Below are 16,247 nucleotides of genomic sequence, written 5' to 3' on the forward strand. Positions count from 1 at the left end.
TAAAATAGATTTATGCATCAATAGATGAATGAATGGACTTAAAACATATCATAATTTTACTTCTTTTTCAGGACAGATCACCATATACATAATTCTACAGAATACTCCTTTATATAAGATGCTGTTTTCTTTTCCTTGCTTTCTAGTTTAGATAATTAGTAAGATAAACAGCATGGAAACCTCTTACACATTTATTTAAGGGGGGAGATAATGCATTGCTAATTTATGACAGCATAACACCACTAGACCAAATAAAATCAGTAGAAAGATTTTGGCAATAAAAAAAAAAAATACCTGAAAATACTAGGTGTATTTTGTATATAGTTCTGCAACTAGTAGAATAATCATTTTTTTAAAGCAGCATCTGCTGAGTGCGTATTATGTGCCAGACACCCATACTATAACTCAGGGCTAAACTAGTGATTGAAAATATTAAAATGGTTTAGATGAAAGTCTTTGTTATCAGTTTTTCTGTGTGAGAACCCTGGTTTAATCACTTGCTAGATGCCCTGGGAAATTTCTTTAATCTCTACTTGGTTTCCTCTCTCTCTAATGATGAGCAGAAGGTAACATCATCTACCTTCCAGGCTTTTTGTGAGGATTAAATGAATGTAAAGAATTTAGGATTATAATTTGTATAAAAAACTGTGCTCAGCAAAAAGGAAGTTTTATATTATCATTACTCTTATTTCGTAGCCTTAGATGGCAATTGAATGGGAGAAAAACAAGTAACAATTCACCAAAGATATATTGTGATAACTGATATTGCATAGAAGTATGATGTTTTCAGGGTGCCTACGTGGCTATGTTGGATGAGCGTCTGACTCCTGATTTTGGTTCACGTCATGGTCAAGGTTATGAGATTGAGCCCCACGTTGGGTTCCACTTCTGTGCTTGTCCCTCTCCCCCTGCTCCCATGTACTCTCTTTCTCTCTCTAAAATCAATCAAGCAATCAATCTTTTTAAAAAAGTATGATGTTTAATGGAGTCCCAAAAGTGGGATGTCTTACCTGAACTTGTGGGTGTGAAGAAAATTTGATTCACGATGTGGCATCAAATAGGACCTGAAGGATGAGCCCAATTTGTTCATGATAAATGTGAATAGCCCTGCAAATGGTAGCATGTTCAGAGTTGGCATATGCAGTTGTCTTGACTTGTGTTGGGGCCCTGGAGTCCATGCTGTCGAACTATATGGAGCCAAAAATGTTTAAATGAAAAAGGAAAAATATCTCACAGTTGGTTAAAACCTCTGACTTACAATGGAACAATACTTCATCTTTCCCTTCATTATCCATTTACTCACAAGCACATTTTGTCTCAAAGAGAATGATTCTAGATTAGCAAACAATCGCTTAAACAACTCAACATGTTTAAAAATATAAGTCCAAATGCCTTTTGATAGAGATCATGATACCATTTTCCTCCTTCTCTCCCTTCCACTGCTTTCCTCTTTCTTCTTTTTCCCTTGCTTTCATTCTTTCTCTCTTCTTTCTTTCTCTCTTTCTTTCATTCCCCTTCCTTTTTTCCTTGCTTCCTTCCTTCCATCTTTATTTTCTTCTTTATTTTTTTTCATAATGCCTATGCTACTTTGCTTAATTCTTTTTCTTCTTTAGTCCTATACGAATTCTAAGAATTCTAGATATTTAAACTAAGTCTAGTCTTCTGGTTGAAATACAATTTACTCATTCACACACACACACACACACACAATGTTTTCTAAGAAAGAAAAATGAGTGAGTAAGTAAAAATAATTTGAAGTATTTGGAAAAGAGATGAAGGAATAGACATCATTCAAGTTCTGCTCTAATACCAGTTTCAGAGTGTTACTATCAGGCATCTATAATTTAAAAGAATTCACTCAGGAATGGTGGTATAGGTATAGTCAACAGAAGGTGTGATTACGTAAATGTGTTAAACAGAAATTCATATGTGCAGATTATCTTGAAAATATAAATTCTGATTGCCTGGATGTTACACGTACAGCTCCACTAGTATAAGGAATTGGCAGGAATACTTTGTTGCTTTTTTCTATTAGAGTTTTTGCTTTATTTTCATAGAGTTTATATTTTAATTGTTAGTTTTGTTTGTTCTGGACCCTTGAGTCTATTAAACAGATAGGTGTCTGTAACTCAGTTTTACGAAAACCATAGCTATCTAAATCAAAATCCAACCTGATAGTCTAAGCCACACTTACATCTGAAATTATTAATCTCACTAACTGCCTGCATAAAACTTAGTAAATGAAAGTGAAAAATGTCAGTGAAATGGTCTGCTGAAATGAATAATCTTTTTTGGCATATATACGTAAGTCTACTGTGCAAAATAGATATTGCATGTTCATTGTTTTTTGAATAAATATTTCAGTATCCTCTTAAACATTAATAAAATTCCTTGCATCATGATTTAAAATAAATCATTTAGATCTGTCAACTTTTTTTTTCTTTGTAATATTGGATTTGGAGTGAATTCAGTAGCCCTTAGTCATGAATATTGCCTTAGAGTCATTTTATTCCTAGTGAGTGGAACTCTGAGCTGACAAACTTGTCCTTACACTTAGCCAGTATTGAAACTGTTACAAAGGGATTATGAGATTTATCCAGGGCCAGAGTGCTAGTCATTGACTAGTTGGCTGAAAATTATGTTGCAGATGCCTGGTTCTTAACCCAATTGGCTGTGTAACATCCCTAGAGAACACTGGTGCTAGAAGATTCAGGCTGTTTCAATTTACTCTTTTAATTAAAACATAGAACTGGAGAAGAAACAAATAAAAAAGATGAAAGCAGAGCTTAAAATATCCTCTTGCTCACCCTCAGTATTCTTTGTTAAAATTCTGCAGTAAGGTTCCACCAACATATCTGAACAACTGCCACTTTTTCTTTTTCATTATGCAACATGCCACATTTATAGGCTCAAAATGATACTTTACATTCCATTTCCTCAACATAGCATTGTTAGAAGGAGCACATAATTCCGCACACTGACACCTAGAAAATGCAATGCATTGTGTTACTTCATTATACTTCCTCGTTTAGTTAGAAACTGTAGATTTAAGAATCCATCAACAACTCTTACCAAGCACAAAGTGTTCAGAACCTATCAAATATAGGCAGTGGCTTAATAGTAAAATAATAGAACTTGTTTTTAAGAGAATGGTGTTAACATATGTTGGTGAAGAGGGAAAGACTAAAAGCACCATGTGGTCTAAATGATTTATACATATAAAAACAGATCACCTCTCTTCCCTAAGAAAAACTCATTCTGAATTTAAAGGTTCTAAAAAAATTAAATTGGGGAGAATTATTTTAGTTTTCATCATGTATTCATTCATTCAGCACAAACTGAGTCTGTGCTAAGCTTTAAAGAAATAGGCAGACATGGCTCTTTCCCACAAGTAGCTTATATTATATAAAGTGGGGGCAGACAACATGTATTTACCTATGCAAAAATCAGATACTGATAAGTGGTAAGTATCAGGAAAGAAAATCCAAGACATTAAGAATTTGCTGTTGAATGAGCTTGAGTATGTGACTTGTGAAATTTGGATACACTGCATTTTTCCAGTTACTTTTTATAACTATAATGAAAATAAACACATATTTAAAAGAAAAAAAATAATTGACAATTAATTCTGGATGAAAATCTAATTAAAATATAATGGCAACAAGATAGTTCATTGCTCTGGCAAACTTATTGTGTCTGGTTAAATGTCCATCATAAATATAGGTTTAGATATGATCAGGGCCTATAATTAATGTAATTGAAAATTATACAGCCATGTACTATGGCTCACTGTCTTTCTTGCCTTTGGAGAAATATTCCAAGATAAGGCTACACAGAGATGATTAGGTTATATTTGCCTGTGTTATTAATACAAGTAATACAGGTATGTTCTTATTTGATGGGGCATGCATATTTTTAAGCGCAAGAAAACTTTCCCACAGTATAATGCAGTGTTGATAATATAAATTCTGGAACCAGAACCATTGTATGTGAATCTCAGTTTTGCCACTTAACTGAGTTATGTAATAATGGACAAGATATTTAAACTATCTGGTATCAGTTAGCTCATCTATTAAATATAGAAAAATAATCTTATCTTTCTTACATGTTTTTGTAAGTATTAATTGACTTGATACGTGTATGAATGTATTAAAACAGTGCCAGTTTCACATTGAATATTCAATACGAAATATGGTGATATTGAGGCTTACAATAATACTGATGGTAGAATATTAAGAGAGAGTCAAATTTACACTTACGGTATGAGATCAATAAATGGAATTGTGGACTATGATTTTTGCATCGTCCTGCATTCATACTTACATCAGTTAATGTCCAGTCAGTAGAAAGAAACAACACACTAATTTGAACAGGGGAGTTTACTATAAAGAATTGTTAATTGTAACAGAGGACTAGAGTAAGAAGGGATTGGCTAGTAAGAAGTAGAGAACCCCAAATAGAGAGACAGCGGTTGCAAACCCTAGGGCTGAGCCCAGATGCCTGTAGAAGACGACTGCTTCCCCGAGGCTGCCCTGCGAGCCTTGTTACAGATGGCACGGCTGCTGCTCACTGAGCCGCAGAGAAGTGCCTAACCCTACCCTTACCCTTAATTTTAACCCTAACCCTAACCCCGCAGTAGAAACCGACATAAATCTGCCCTCTGGGTTGCCAGGGAAGTCTGTCCTTTGTGGGTGCTGCTGGCTATCATGCACCAAAGGAGCAGGGCCTGGGGGAAGCTGAGTGTGATTCAGGGGTGTGAGGGTCTCTGCCGTAAAATCCCCTGGTCATGGAGGAAGGTAGTGAGGCAGGTGGCTGCATCGGAGTGCCCACAGGTATGCAGTGTAGGAGCTGGGAGGAGAACCCGCAACACTGCAGGAGCTGGAGAGGTACTCCTGCAAAGTGGCCGGGTCTGGGTGCCTCGAGAAGCTGCTAGCTGCTTCGTGTTGCTGGCCCCTGTGTTCCACAGCTGGGACACCGAAGACGTGCAAGTGCTGGCAGGAGTCCATTGCCGTGAGTGAGCAGAACTGCAGGGTGAAGAAAAGCCCTTCCACTGACAAAGCTTCTTGCCAGCTGTAACAGGGGAAAAAAGAATATTTGAAGGGTCGAGTATCATTTTCATAGAGCAGTCTAACAGGGTCGGTTTGGAGCTGGGAGGCAGTAAAGCAATGACTGGAACATTATGACAAAGAGGTTGAATATGAAAAGTTCATATTTCTATTCTTTGTGCTAATTTATTAAGCATACTTCATTCCAGTGTGGATTCTAGAAATCCTTATGATTTGGAAAATCCGCAAATACTATTTGCATTTATAGTATTGAAAACAAAATCTCTAAGTGACAACCAACCCTTAAGAAAACGGTGTACTCGTGGGGCATCTGGGTGGCTCAGCCGTTAGGTATCCATCCGACTTTTGATTTTGGCTCAGGTTATAATGTCAGGGTCCTGAGATTGAGTCCAGCATCCAGCTCCGTGCTCAGTGGGGAGTCTGCTTGGGATTTTGTCTGCCCATCCCGGTCCCCCACTCACTTGGACGTGCCCTCTCAAATATAAATATAAATATAAATATAAATAATATAAATATAAATATACTTTTTTTTAAAGAGAGCAAACTCTTGAGGGGAACCTCTGCTATATTGAGCACAGTGACATCATCTATTAGAAATCTGTTTGTATTCACAGATTTTAAAACTTTTACAGAGATGTTTTACTATTTTAATGTAAAAGCAATCCTGTCTCACAATAGTTCTTACATTACTTCACCCATCAGCCACATTCCCTCATTCCCTAAACATTTCAAAATTCAGTTTCCAAACTGCCAGGTTCTCTTCTCATACTGCTTTCTACTCTGTCCTTTTCAGTTGCCAATACTTACAGGTACTATTTGCTCATGGACCTCTTGCCTACCTGTGTTTACTTTCTAGGTTCCTCATATAATCCCATGTCTTCTACCAGTATGGAAGACTTCCATTTATAAGACTATAATATCAGCACTATTATTATTATTTTTTAATATACTCAACAGGCAGATTGAATTGGAGGAGGACAGGAAACAACCCGCACATGGCATCTTCAATCTTGCTAGGTAACAGGGAATCCCCACCAACCCCCAAACGTAGGGATAGGTGGCCAGAATCAACGGCTTTTCGGTGGAAGTGATAGTATTATAATATGGAAGGATCGAACAAGTGTAAGAATGAGGATAATGCCAGCAAATTTTACACCCCAAACAAGAAGCTTTAGGCTGAGTAGCAAGTAGGTGAGCAAATCTGAAAAAACTGACAAAATTCAAAAATCCTCACTGGTTTCAATAACTGAAAAGTGCAAAAGGAACTTCCCTTCCAACCGATAGAAGTTGACCCCCAAACTCTGCAGGGGGCAGAAGTGCTGGGTGCAAATTCTGGGACTCCCAGATGTAGAGTGGTTCAAATATGAAGAGGGATTCAAACGAGGCCAAGTTCAGAAAGTATTCTAGCAGCAAAATCCTTCATAAACAAGAGAACTACTTTAGGGGGCAGGTTTGTTGAGCTCTGAAAGGTACAAAAAGATACAAAGGAAGAACCTCTGAATTGACTTATGTGTGAGAAATAGAAAAAAAAATAACTTTTTTTCAATACCTCACGGTAATAATAGCAAAGGGAAGGGTCTGTGTATCAGTTGTTAAACTAGGGAAGCTAACCTGCTCTATCACTTCACTATATGTGGAAAGTTCCTCCTAATAATCTAAGAAAAGTCAACTCTTTTAACCATGAAAAATCAGTAAGAATGATTATCAATTCGCCTATATGTATTTTGTAACAAAAGACAAAAATTAATGAAGTTACAGTCTAAGAGTTAATCTCTCTCTCTCTCTCTCTCTCACACACACACACACACAGACACAATATAGTATCGGGGAAGATGAGAATAGCAACAATATTTCAAAGTGAGTTATAACAAATTAAGAAAATGATAAAGTGATTCCTATGAACAGAATGTGTTGAATGTTTACAATTAGTTGGTTAAACTATAGCACAGTGTTACAAGAAAGCTGACAGAACTTATAAATAAAATAGAAAAAAATCATTTTAGAAAAGACTACTCAAAAGCATACAGGAGTGAACTGACATAATAGAAATCACAGGGAATAAAAAATGATGAACTAAAATAATGATATAGAAACAAAAAGTTCCTAGAGTTATGGTAAAGGCGATAAACAATAAAAACAGTTCCACCAAAATGATTAAATCAATAGAAGAAAAAATATTGAAAATCATTCAAGAAAAATTTCCTGAATGAAAGCTCAAATATACATATTTAAGAAGCATACACATTATATAGCAAAACAAAATCCAAAATGTTCAACAGTGAGACCTATCAACAGTGAAATTATGGGGTTTACAGAATAATAAAAAAAAAAAATTTTGGACATCCACATAAAAGATCAAGTGCTTTTAAGGGAAAGAAAATCTGATTGGACTCATAGTTCTTTAAAGGAACATTTCATTCCAAAACAGATTGCAGGACCTTTTTTGGGATATCTAGTTTTTCTATCAAGCAATAATGTCTTTCAAGAATAAATGGGGAAAAAAAACAGACAATAAAAATGTAAAACTGCTGGGATTATTAGTCTTAGAAACCCTTCCATAGAGTGACATAGATAAATAGTGAAGATTTGAAGAAGATTTATCATAAGTTCTGGAAGTGAGCATTTAATGTTAAAAATCCAGGAAAGAATGATGGCAATGAGGATGATAAAACTGGATGCAAGAGTATAGTCCCCCAAAATAGAATAAATAAAAAAATAGAATGGACTGCTTTGCAGATATTAAGTTGAATGAANTATAAATAAAACTAAAAAAAAAAACCAGATAGATAATGGATAGAATAAATAAAAAAATAGAATGGACTGCTTTGCAGTTATTAAGTTGAATGAAAAAATCAATCAGATATTTTGAAAGAAAATGTGGAAGAAGATCTTTCCATGTAAATCTGCTAATGCCCATTGAACCAAGATACGGTATCTTACACAACAGGGGAGTATGTGTATTTATAAGATATTATCATAAAATGATTAATAGGCCAAGAATACTGAATACCAAAAGCAAATAGTACTCTATAATTATATGACATGTATAACAGATAAACATTTTAATAGGTGAGATAGCCCCTTTCTATTTCTTAATATGACCAGCTTACTTGTTCTCAGTTCTGTAATTGCATGTGTGTGGGTGGTAAAATATAATGCATATAATTATACAACATACTATTATTTTCATATCAATTCCCTGACTTCATTACCTTCCATTGTTGCCCTCGCTCATTCACTCCAGCCACGTGGAACTCTTTGGGTTTCTCAAATGCCTCAAGTATCTCCATTGTTCCTGTTACATAACAAGGTAAAAGTGAAAGGGAAGGAGGACAAAACAGCCCTGAGAAGAAACTGGGGAAACACATTTTGAAAGGAATTGTCATTTTTTCTTGCACTGGTAGTATTGCATTGAACAGAGCTATTCTAGTTCTAATTAACTAGCATTTGCTCATAAACAGTTCTATGTTACTGTCAGAGTCAAATGCCTTCACAATTTATGCAATTTTGTCACATCTTTACTTAAAACCTCCTTTACTTAAAAATCCCAAATAAATGAAGTCTACACAAGAATAGCACATGATATGAATTTTCCAATATTTGGACCTATCCTAATCTAATTTCTACATTTCCAAAGAACTACATGAACTTTTCGCCTATCACATAAGCTGTATTCCAAACACACCAAAAACAAGATTTCAATAAAAAATATCTGGGGTTTAAAAATATCTTTTCCCCCTCTTCTACTCCCTAGAATTTCTTTCTTTCTATTCATTCACTGTGTCCTATTATTTTTTCTTTTCTTTTTTAAATTTTTTTAAATTTATTTGAAAAAGAGCGTGCACAAGTAGGGGGAACAGCAGGAAGAAGGAGAGGGAAAAGCAGTCTTCTCGCTGAGTGGGGAGCCCAATGGAGGCTGGATCCCAGGACCCTGGGATCATGACCTGAGCCAAAGGCAAACACTTAACTGACTGAGGCATCCAGGTGCCCCCAGTGTCCTATTATTCTCAAGTACAAGCTTATTCCTCACCTTTTGTGTGCCCCTGTGCGCATGGCTAACAGTCTACATAGTCATGAAATGAAATGAAAATAGTGAGTTTGCGTATCAATATTCACTTATTTTTTTAAAGATTTATTTAGAGATAAAGAGTGGGGGTGGGGGGAGCAGAGGGTGAGGGAGTCTTATGCAGATTCTGTGCTGAGCATGGCCTTGAGATCCTGACCTGAGATGAAACCAAGAGTCCAATGCTTAACTGGCTGTGCCACGCAGGCTCGCCTCAGTATTCACTTCTAAACCTCATGTTCATGGAGAGGAAGGGGTGGTACCATATTTAATCTCTCTTTAGGCACATTGCAGAGTATTTGGCACATAGTTAATATGAAGCAAATATTGATTAGATAAATAAATAATGGGTGAAAGATGGAAGAATGTTACAGAAATTCATACAGGCTAAATTTTCATTAGGATGATCAAAGAGAATTTTTGCTGATTTGGTATGTAAACTGAATCATGGAGGAGGAGGATTATTCAAGTAGAAGAAACATTATGCCAAATTGCCAAAGAGATAAAAAAAAAATCTGAAGTGATACTAGAAAATATCAAGAACATAAACCTTACCTCTATTTTGGAATATTAATGCTAAGGAAAGTTAGATATTAAAACAAAAATCAAGTAGCCTGCAATTAAACCCAGAAACATCTCAAAAATATACAGAGAAACAGAAATTAATAAAAGGCCAATTTGAGATAAATTTAGGTTCCTGGAATTTATGTGTAGAGGGAAAAGAACTTAAGGATACGGTAATAAAATAAATGTTAGAACCATTCTTATTTTGCTAAATTGCTGAAATAAAGCAATGATATATTATAAAATCATTTTTTTTTAGAATGAGTGTCTTAACCGTAAGTTTAAGTTAAATGGCTTGCTTAACAAAAAGCAATGACATTATTATGTTTTAATTTCTATTCAACCTCCAAAACACCGCAATACAAAACATGGTTATTAAGTGTTTTCCTAAGATATGGAAAATTCACTTTTCAGGCTAAATTAAGAAAAATCCATTAAATTCTTCCTTAATTTATAAATCATGCTCATATTTTTCTTTAGTTGTATCACATAAAAGGTTGTAGACCTTAACAGAAAATGTAATATTTTCTGCATATTATTACCATATGTAAAGATAAAAGAAAATAACTTTTGGTGAATGTTCTTTTTTTAATTAATTTATTTTTTATTATGATATGTTAGTCACCATACAATACATCATTAGTTTTTGATGTAGTGTTCCATGATTCATTGTTTGTGTATAACACCCACTGCTCCATGCAATACGTGCCCTCCTTAATACCCTTCACCCATCTAGCCCATCCCCCCACCCACCACTTCCCTCCAAAACCCTCAGTATGTTCCCCCGGAGTCCATAGTCTCTCATGGTTCATTTCCCCCTCTGTTTACCACCCCCTCCATTTTTCCCTTCCTTCTCCTAACGATCTCCCTGCTATTCCTTATGTTCCACAAATGAGTGAAACCATATTGATAATTGTCTTTCTCTGCTTGACTTATTTCACTTAGCATAATCTCCTCCAGTCCCATCCAGTCCCATTTGCAGTTGATGCAAATGTTGGGTAATCATTCTTTCTGATGGTTGAGTAATATTCCATCGTATGTATGAACCACATCTTCTTTATCCATTCATCATTGGCTATTGTGGACAAAGCTGCTATGAACATTGGGGTGCATACGGCCTTTCTTTTCACTACATCTGTATCTTTGGGGTAAATACCCAGTAGTGCAATTGCTGGGTCATAGGGTAGCTCTATTTTTAACTTTTCGAGGAACCTCCTCTCTGTTTTCCAAAGTGGCTGTACCAACTTGCATTCCCACCAATGGTGTAAGAGTGTCCCCCTTTGTCCACATCCTCTCCAATATTTGTTGTTTCTTGCCTTGTCAATTTTTGCCATTCTTACTGGCATAAGGTGGTATCTCAATGTGGTTTTGATTTGAGTTTCCCTGATGGCTAATGATGTTGAACATTTTTTCATGTGTCTATTAGCCATTCGTATGTCTTCGTTGGAAAAGTGCCTGTTCATATCTTCTGCCCATTTTTTTAAATTTGATTATTTGTTTCTTGGTATTGAGTTTGAGAAGTTCTTTATAGATCTTGGATACCAGCCTTTTATCTGTAGTGTCATTTGCAAATATCCTCTCCCATTCCATGGGTTGCTCTTTGTTTTGTTGACTGTTTTCTGTGCTGTGCAGATGCTTTTTATCTTGATGAAGCCCCAAAAGTTCACTTTTGCTTTTGTTTCCCTTGCCTTTAGAGACTTGTCATGAAAAGTTGGTTTATGTTTCTTGCATCAACAACCCTCATCTTCATGAGATCAAGGATCATGTCTTATCTATCTCGGCATTTCAATGCTTGCTCTAGTGACTTGCAGACTGAATACACTCATACCATGAAAAATAAACAACAATAAATAGCATTTATTAAGAATTTCTTTTGTTCTATGCAATATACATTGTGTGAATCACAACATATAATTTGAGCAACAACTGATGTGGTAGGTACTACTATCTTCCTCTCTTTTACAGAAGAAACTAAGGCTGAAGGACAAACAGTTAAAAAAGGGAAACTCTTCTAAAGTTATATCATTGGTAAGTAGCTAACCCAAAATTTGAATCTAGGCAGGCTAGCTCTCAAATATGACTCTGTAATTACCAGAGGGTACTCTTTTCCTAGAAATGGAAAACAGGTGGATAATTAAAAGTATGGTTACTTTCGCTGTAAAATTTGGGCCCAGCAGTTATATATCTTATATAGGTTTTATATTTTTATTCTGGTGATAAAGTCAGTATATGTCACACATATTTGATTTCAGATTGCTTCAACCTTTATTTAGCAGTAATTAAATTCGAGTTTCTACTTAATGTAACCTACCTATATGGAGTACCTGTTGATAAACAATTCCCCCTGGGTCTTGTGGGTGGGTTTTGTTTGTTTTTGTTTTTTATTTTTTGATGTAGTGTTCAATGATTCCTTAGTTGCGTATAACACCCAGTGCTCAGAGCACTCGGTACTGTTCTTCCAGACTTTTTTGCAAAGATATTTTCATAGAAAATGGCCTTGAAGATAGAAATATTGTCACCTCTGGAACAAAGGGGAGGTGCACTAATTTCTAACTAGAAGAGATATGAATTCTCTAAAGGCAGAGTTCCTCTCCCATAATATAACCCACCCTATGTTTACAGTTGTCATCTGGCTCTCTTGGTGTCTCCTCATTAAAACTGGGACTCTGAGAACTAACACAAATATAGTGGATACTCTTTCTACTGCTACTGATTAGTAATAAACTGTCCATCTTTGACTCAAGAATCTATTAACATACATAAAAACGTGGCAAGCAAATTCATTAGCTTGTGTTTATTTTTTTTAAAGATTTTATTTATTTATTTGACAGAGATAGAGACAGCCAGCGAGAGAGGGAACTCAAGCAGGGGGAGTGGGAGAGGAAGAAGCAGGCTCACAGCGGAGGAGCCTGATGTGGGGCTCGATCCCATAACGCCAGGATCACGCCCTGAGCCGAAGGCAGACGCTTAACCGCTGTGCCACCCAGGCGCCCCACATTAGCTTGTGTTTAATATGAAATCTTAGGCCCTTTAAAGTTCCTAACAGATATATTGTGTGATTTTTTTTATTATGTATTATTAAGTGACTTATTTTTTAGGAAAGAAATTTGCTGATTTATCTAATATTTTAAAATATTTTAAAGACCCAATATTCGAATGATTAGAAGAGTCCGTGAAAACTCATCAGAGATTTATATTTATTTTTCAAATAGTTCAAATGCTTAAATATTCAATCTATTCCTGATCGTCTTTAATATGTGCTTGGCTGGTAATGAATATTTTTAAAACATTAGACCAGCTGTTCACAACAGGAGCCAATCTGTCTCTTGAGGAATATTTGGCAACATCTGGAAACATCTTTGCTACACATTACTAGATTTGAATACATTCATTGCTTGTCTCAACTGGGAGTGGTGTTGGTTCCAACTAGAATTTAGTGGATATAGAGACCAGGAATGCTGTTAAGCATCCTATAGTGTAACAAGACAACCTCCCATGATGAATTATTTAGTCCCAAATGTCAATCATGATAATGTTGAGGACCCGGATATATAAATATATATATATAAGCATATACATATATATGCTTCCACATCTGAATTTGAGAGATCTATGTCAATTCTCTCAATGATGAGAATAATCTGCACATAAAATTAGAAAAACATAAATATCTTTTCATTTATCTGTCTATACTACAGTATTTCATGAAAATTAAACCATAACATAAACAAGAGCAAATAATCAACAGAAAACCAGTTTCAATCATNTAAGTACACAGATCCTAATTCTAATTATGTAACTGGCTAAGGGAGTCTGAAGAAAAACTAAAGCAGCAACAAGAGTCTGCACACAGCGAAAACATCCTTTTAATGTGACTAGCAACCAAGGAGTAAGAGATTCAGTGTATCTCCCTCAAACCCAGTACCTCAAGCAAGCCCAGCAGCCAAGCGTCACCCAAAAGAGATCCACAATGGTAGACCCAGCCATCAACGTGTTTTTCCTAAAAATGAAAGGTGAATTGGAACAGACTATAGACAAACTGGGACAAGCGTGAAATAAACTGAGTACCCGGAAGTTTATACCTGATAGGTAAACAATCATATACCCCGGTTGAGACTTCCCTGACCATCCTACTAGGAAAAAGCTGTGCTGGAACTGCCAAGCACTTCTTTCCGCAGCAAGACTTAGACTTTTTTGAGCCAAAAAAAAAGCCACATTCTTACACTTTCCAGCTTGAAATGATTCATGTAAAACTTACCAGATGAACCTTGTGTTTGGCTTTTTTCTCTTCCCCTTCCCCTTGTTGCAGAGGCCTGATGGTGTGGAACTATTCCAAAGTGGCCANCACAAGTGTGGACCAACAGTGTCTCCATGCATATCATCCCATGTTAGTAGGCTCCATCTACATACAATCAGAACTTTTATCTTTTGGAGGAAAATTAGTGTTGTTTTATTTTTTTTTATTTATTTATTTTTAAAGATTTATTTATTTATTTGACAGAGAAGAGACAGCCAGCGAGAGAGGGAACACAAGCAGGGGGAGTGGGAGAGGAAGAAGCAGGCTCCCAGCGTAGGAGCCTGATATAGGGCTTGATCCCAGGACTCTGGGATCACACCCTGAGCGGAAGGCAGGCACTTAATGAGTGAGCCACCCAGGCGCCCCTAGTGTTGTTTTAAAGACAGTAAAAATAAATCCAATATTGGGGCACCTGGGTGGTTCAGTCAGTTAAACATCTGCCTTTGGCTCAGGTCATGATCCCAGGGTCCTGGGATCGTGCCCCATATTGAGCTCCCTGCTCCATGAGGAGTCTGCTTCTCCCTCTCCTTCTGCTCCTCCCTTCTGCTCATGCTCACTCTCTGTCTAAATAAATAAAATCTAAATAGATAAATAAGTTAATTAAGTAAATAATTAATTAATTAGAAATCCAATATAGAAAGAGGAGTGCAGGGGCTGTGGCAGGAGGAGGAGTTGGGGGGCCCGAATAGCACGTCTGGTGCCTGGGTTGCAAGCAGGCAGTGGTGCCTTGGCCTGTGCGACTGGCGCTGGTGTGGCCTCCATCTGGAGAGGATACAAGCTGAGCAATACGGAGCCTCTTCTCAGAAAGGTTCAACTGAGTGAAACAGACTTCAGAATTATGGCACAAGATGAGTTAATTCTAAGATGGAAACAGTATTAAGTATATGTCCAAGCTTTGGAAGGTAAGTACACAGATCCTAATTCTAATTATGTAACTGGCTAAGGGAGTCTGAAGAAAAACTAAAGCAGCAACAAGAGTCTGCACACAGCGAAAACATCCTTTTAATGTGACTAGCAACCAAGGAGTAAGAGATTCAGTGTATCTCCCTCAAACCCAGTACCTCAAGCAAGCCCAGCAGCCAAGCGTCACCCAAAAGAGATCCACAATGGTAGACCCAGCCATCAACGTGTTTTTCCTAAAAATGAAAGGTGAATTGGAACAGACTATAGACAAACTGGGACAAGCGTGAAATAAACTGAGTACCCGGAAGTTTATACCTGATAGGTAAACAATCATATACCCCGGTTGAGACTTCCCTGACCATCCTACTAGGAAAAAGCTGTGCTGGAACTGCCAAGCACTTCTTTCCGCAGCAAGACTTAGACTTTTTTGAGCCAAAAAAAAAGCCACATTCTTACACTTTCCAGCTTGAAATGATTCATGTAAAACTTACCAGATGAACCTTGTGTTTGGCTTTTTTCTCTTCCCCTTCCCCTTGTTGCAGAGGCCTGATGGTGTGGAACTATTCCAAAGTGGCCACTTCCAAAAAATTTCCCTTCTAGAACATGTAGACACTTGAGAAATGTTTCTGTTTGAAGAAACTAGACAGAGAAAGAGAAGTCTCAAGTCTTGGCACACTGTGCCTTTAGACAGTTTGGAGGAATGAAAACCGAGAAATTTAAAATTGTGAAATGAACATGTAAAATTCCAGTAAAATGTAAAAATGGAATATGCATCACTCTTAACCTCGAGCATAGTGACTGACAGACACCATATATCAGTTTTGTCAGTAGACTGTGGACTTCACAATTCTTGTTGAACTTCTGGTTCTAAACTGAAATGAGCCAAACAAGCAAAGCCTTAACAGCCGGGTGTTGAATGCTTAAACCAAGGAGAATCAAGAGCTTGTAATCAGCTGTCCCAGGGATGTGTTGCACATCTTGAAACAGAGTTGGCTTTACAGAAATATCATGAGGAGCTTAAGTGCATTCAGAATGAACTGAATGTCTTCATCATTCAACTTGACAGAAATAGAAGGTATGCTGAGCACCGTTGTAGTTCTTCAGCAGCAACTGAAAGACACATGCCAGTAGTTGGCTCAGTACCAACAGCAGGAGTCTCACACTCCAGCCCCAAGTACCAGCAGGACTACATCTCCTGAGCCTGTATGACAGGCAGAGGCCACAGGTAAAGATGGCAGTTGGCTGGCCAATGGACCGAGTAACGGCAGTTCCTCTTGGCAGAGGACATCTGGGTCCAGATTTCACAGGGAGAGGGACACAGCCGAAAATGACTTTCCTTCTTCTCTAGGGAACG

General features: G+C 36.9%; 1 pseudogene; it reads left to right on the plus strand.

Annotated features, from left to right (window-relative positions):
• Nucleotides 1–6,429: 6,429 nt before the first annotated feature.
• LOC100483289 lies at nucleotides 6,430–15,493 on the plus strand (annotated as a pseudogene).
• The last annotated feature ends 754 nt before the right edge of the window (nucleotides 15,494–16,247 follow it).

This window comes from Ailuropoda melanoleuca, chromosome 20 (assembly GCF_002007445.2).
Source record: "Ailuropoda melanoleuca isolate Jingjing chromosome 20, ASM200744v2, whole genome shotgun sequence".
Taxonomy (NCBI): domain Eukaryota; kingdom Metazoa; phylum Chordata; class Mammalia; order Carnivora; family Ursidae; genus Ailuropoda; species Ailuropoda melanoleuca.